Source organism: Ananas comosus, linkage group 14, assembly GCF_001540865.1.
Source record: "Ananas comosus cultivar F153 linkage group 14, ASM154086v1, whole genome shotgun sequence".
NCBI classification, from domain to species: Eukaryota; Viridiplantae; Streptophyta; class Magnoliopsida; order Poales; family Bromeliaceae; genus Ananas; species Ananas comosus.
Window position 1 is genome coordinate 3802004 of NC_033634.1, and position 5773 is coordinate 3807776.

General features: G+C 30.6%; 1 long non-coding RNA gene across 1 annotated transcript in view; it reads right to left on the bottom strand.

The window, feature by feature from the left end:
- Positions 1-278, bottom strand: part of LOC109720119 — an 8881-nt gene extending 8603 nt beyond the window's left edge. The window contains exon 1 of the long non-coding RNA XR_002218874.1: positions 129-278. This is a non-coding gene — a long non-coding RNA (uncharacterized LOC109720119). The remainder of the gene's footprint in view (positions 1-128) is intronic.

The window sequence follows — 5773 nt, forward strand, 5'->3', positions numbered from 1 at the left end:
TCTCTCTCTCTCTTCGGTAGTTCTTTTTTTTTTTTCTTTTTTTCTTTTATACTGAATAAAACAGCAACTCGCTACTTTTTTTCTCTAGATTAAAAAAAAAAAAGAAGAATTAGTGATCAGATCCTCACCTTATTACTTGTAGATCGAAGAGTTCCTTCCTGCAAATGCACGTACGGAGGCGCGGCACTCCTCTATTACTTTCTGCAAATGATCGAAGAGTTCCTGACTAATAATAGAGTCCTAATAGAGGAGTGTTGACTTAATAGAGGAGTGTTGACTCAATTAGCTTGGGAAAGAAGAAAAGGTAAAATTTATGGGTAGTCCCTGAATTATCCCAATACTGCGACCCAGTCCCTATATTTTTCATTTTTTAGCCATTTGCATAAAAAAAATTATTAGTTTGGAGATTTTACAAAAATAGGCCATCATTCTGAATTTTGCAAATTCGGTCCGAATTTTTAGAAAACTGTTTAAACTATTATAATTCCTTTCTCTCTCTTCTTTTTTTTTTTTTTTTTTCTCTCGTTCTCTTTTTTATTCTCTTCCAAGAGGACGGCAGAGACGGAGGCGGAGGCGGAGGCGAAGGCGGCCCACCTCGTCTCTACCCCGCGCGCCTCGCACACACCCGCGCACCCGGGTGCCCTCATAAGAGTATAGAGTCCGACTACTATACTCTTATGGCTCTATACTTTTATGAGGATGATCACTTTCGTATTCATAGGTCGTTTTCGATGATAGAATTTCTGAATCAACGATCCATACCGTTAGACATTATCTAAAGCATTTAAAACTTATAAAAATCAAATTTTATATTTTTCGACATCATTTACCTTACGATCAAAAGGTCACAAAATTAGCAATTTTTAACGATCGGTATGGAATACTTGCTCATTTAACAATGTAAAATAATCGGAATATGTTGAATTTTTGATAGAAAATTTTATTCACTGTCGAAAAAAAGATCAATAACTCCGATTTTAAATTGAAGAATCCGATCATCCATTTTTAGGGCGTCGTTCAATTTTAACCGTTCATTTTATGCCCGCTTTATAGACTTTATTATAATTTTGAAAAATTACGAAATTTATTTTCTAAAAATTTTAAATACCCTAGATCATATTTAACGGAGTGGATGGTTTTTTCAGAAACTCCATCATCGAAAATAACTTATGAGTACAGAGAGCTCTATACTTATATGAGTATAGTAGCCCTACTATATATATATATAGAGAGAGTCCGGCTACTATGCTATTTAATAGCACGAAGCACTTAGTGCTACCAAGTTTTCCACCGTTAGATCTACCATTGTGATCATTTTCACCCGTTAGAACATACTATTCAACCAACACCCCACTCAACCCTAGGGGGCCCACATTATTCTAACCGCACATCTCTTAATCCAATGGCCAAAAACTTGGTAACACTAATGACTTGGTGCTATTAATAGCATAGTAACCTAGTTCATATTTATCTCCCTATGCACTATTTTCTTTTGGTTTACTTCGTTTTGGTTGGTTTTGGCCCATATATAATTTATAGTTAGCCCATGCACTATGNATATATATATATATATATATATATATATATATATATATATATATATATATATATATATATATATATATATAGTAAGGCTACTATGTTATTAGGAGTACAGCAACCCTTGTGCTCATAAATTTCTAACCACCAATCAAGTTTGATATGTGGTTAGAATGAGAGAGGGAAGAGATATTAGAGAGAAATTCAAGAAGAAGAGAAATTGGGACACCTAATTTCTCCAAAATATCTCATCTCTCTCTCATTCTAACCACCCATCAAACTTGATGGGCGATTAGAAAGTTAGGAGCATAAGGGATGCTGTGCTCCTAATAGCACAGTAGCCCTACTCATATAGAGTATGTCTCCTACGTTTTCAAAATTACGAAAGTTTTCGTACTTGTAAGTTATTTTCAATAATGGGACATTCGATTCAACGATTGACTCCGCTGGGCATGATTTACACGATTATAATTATTTAGAAATTAAATTTTATAATTTTTCAATATTATTTACTAAGTGATCAAAGGGTCTTAAAAATGACTATTTTAACGACCGATGTGGCACATTTGTAAGTTCAACGGTATAGAAAAATTCAAATTACATAAAACTTTAATAAAAAATTCTACTTAATATTAAGACTGGAACAATACTTTTCTTTTAAAATTTGAGTCTTTTATCACTATTTTTTATGAGATTTTTATTTGCAGTAGTTCATTTTAAGGCTACTCGCTCATTAGAAAAATAAAGCAAAAAATTATAAAATTTGATTTCTAAATAATTTTAATAGTGTAGATCATACCCAACAGCCGACCGTCGAATCAGACATCTTATTGTTGAAAATAACTTACAAACACGAAAAACTTGGTAATGCCAAGTGCTTGCAAGTTTTCCACCGTTAGATTTATCAAGACTTCTATTCTTTTAGAGGATAATAGCTGGACTCATACAGAATCCAGCTATCATCATATATATATATATAGAGCCCGGCTACTATACTCTTATGAGTACGATTGCCCTCATACTCATAAGTTGTTTTCAATGATAGAGCTTCTGAATCGATGATCCATACCGTTAAACATTATTTAGAGCATTTAAAATTTTTAGAAATCAAATTTCATAATTTTTCGACATCATTTACCTTACGATCAAAAGCTCACAAAATTGACAATTTTTCATGGCTGGTATGGAATACTTGCTAGTTTAACGGTGTAAAAGAATTGGAATATGTTGAATTTTTGATAGAAAATTATATTCACTACCTAGATAAAGATCAATAATTCCGATCTTAAATTAAAGGATCCGATTATCTATTTTTAAGACGTCGTTCGATTTTGACCGTTCATTTTATGTCCGTTTGATGGACTTTATTATGATTTCGAAAAATTACAAAATTTATTTTCTGTAAGTTTCAAATACTCTAGATCATATTTAACAGAATGGATCGTCGATTCGGAAGCCCCATCATTGAAAATAATTTATGAGTACGAAGGGCCCAATACTCATAAGAGTTATAGTAGCCCTAATATATATATATATATATATATATATATAGANAGAGAGAGAGAGAGAGAGAGTTGGGCTAGAATATTATTAATAGTATTTTCCTCCATTTGTCAAGCTTTTAGCTTTTAAAGCAATTCTTTTGATTATTTCTTACCATTGGATTAAATATTATAAAACAGTGAGGACCACTCAACCTTAGAGAGACCATTCAACTATAACACCCCAATAGTCCCATATCGGATGGAAAACTAATTCTGATTAGAATATATGAGGCCTATACGCTAGTAATAATAATTTGGCTTAAACATTTTGGGCTGATGGTTTGGGCCCAACAAGTTATTATTACTAGTGGGTTGGGTCATTACATTTCGTATCAGAGCCAATTAGCAGCTAGAAGTGTCAGAGTTAAGTGCTATGCGGGACAACATGCTACACCAACGAATTTAGTGGGAGCCACCTCTTAAACCCGTAGAAGCCACTTCTAAAATCTCACATCGTCTGTTAATTTTGGTCATGATCTGTCTGTTTGTGATCTAGTTTGGACCCGACTCATAAGAGTATAGTAGTCGGACTCATGTATATATACTCTTATGAGTAGGACTACTATACTCTTATAAGTATAGAATCCTTCGTACTCATAAGTTATTTTTAATGATGGAACTTCCGAATCAGTGATCTACGCCGTTTAATATGATCTAGAGTATTTGAAACTTTTAAAAAATAAATTTCAGAATTTTTCGAAATCATAATAAAGTTGATGAAGCAGGCATAAAATGGACCATGAAAATCGTACGACGTTCTAAAAATGGATAATCGGAACTTTCAATTTAAGATCGGAATTATTAATCTTTATCTCACCGGTGAATAAAATTTTCTATCAAATATTCAATTAAAACAATTTCGATAATTCTAATATTTTTTAAAAAAATAATTGAACAAAACTCATTAATTACATGTACACTTTACAAGAAACTAAATCCTAAATAAAAATCAAAAGATAATATTTATTATTATTTTGCTCTATAAAAACTAGTTGAGTGCAAAGCTAGCATTTAACTCTCTTCTAATTAACTTGAGTAGAGTTATAAAAGTTTCAGGTAAGGCCATTTGCATCAATTTACTTGTGTGGAGAGTCAACTATAATCTATAACTCAATATGATTTTTCAATATAATAGCTGATATGGCAAGTCCTTATTTTTTTGAACTTTTCTATTTTTTTTTCTTTTTATAAGTAGACCTCTCTCTCTTCCCTCCTTTCACCGTACATCTCTTCATCTCTCCCCTATCTCACCGTATGTTTCCTTTATCTCCCCTTTATCCCACCGTATATCCCTTCATCTTCAACCCGCTCTTTCAAGAAAATTCCCGTCCTCCCATCTCCCTCTCTCTCTTCCACCAACCCATATCTGTTCTCTCCTTCCTTTTTTTTAGGTTTCAAATTATTATTAATAATAATTTTTAACTACTAATTTTTATAATTTTGATTTGATTTAATATAGAGAAGAAGTAAATGATAATGAATTTAAGAGCTATGAATCGAATTCGCTTCGAGTAAGATTTTATATTTTTATGAATTAAAAAAAAAAAATTTCTTTCTCAAATTTTTTTTTTCTTCTAATTTTATTTTATTTTAATTGCTCATTTTTCTTTTAAAGTTTGATTTTGATGTAAAAAATAAGAAACCCCCAACGAAATTACCTCTGGTTTTTATTTTTTCGTCCCCTTTTATTCTTGCATTAAATTATATATTTTTTAATTCCTATCTATGCAACAATTTTTATTCTTTTATAGTTTTTTTTTTTTTTTGTTTTCTTTCTTTGTTCTCCATTGAATTATATTTTCATTCTAAAAAAAAAATTTAATATATTTTTTTGTATTATTAACCAATCAAATATTGATTATTTTCTACTATATTTTTATTTTTTTATTTGTATATTTAATTTATGATTTATTATAATTTTTATCCGCTGCATCGCACGGGTTCCTACGCTAGTATAAATAATGAGGGATAAATGTGAAAAAAGCTAAAATAAAATTCTGAAGCCTAATGAGAATGTTTGAGTTTATGATGGAAAGACTATGTTTAAAATGTTTGATAACACAAATCAGGATCCATTGAGGATCGAGGGCAACTTACACACTATTGGCATAAAATCTAATGAGACTGCGGAATTTATATTTTAGCCAATATATTTTTGATATCGTTCTTTGGAAACAAATTAATATACTATTTTTTTCATCGTAACATGTACTGACCAAAACAAAAATAATAATCTTGAGTAATTTAAATAATTTGTTCTCTTATGTGAAATAACTATTAGTTTTTAAAAACTTAAGTTATCCAAGTACGGTGTCTGTAATAATTATACTGAGCACTTTCCTTCAGTATGAGCTTGAGATAGTTTGATACTGGAAATCTGATGGAATTCAAACTCGTGATTATTTTAATATCATGTTATAGTACATAAAGCAACCGTTTATTTCTAAAAATTTAAGATACAAAGAATGGTACTTTAAATATTTGAATATGATTAGACGTTTTTTGAAGTTTATATATAACAAAAATTATTATCCTCCCGTTCTCAAGAGTCAAGATATCATATTAGTACAAGTTGATCCCATTTACTTGATTTTTCTCCTTTTTCTTTCTCTGTTCTTTTTTAAGAGTATTGAAACGAATCCATCACAAAGCTACCCCCTTATAAATTAATGATGTCTTGACATATATAT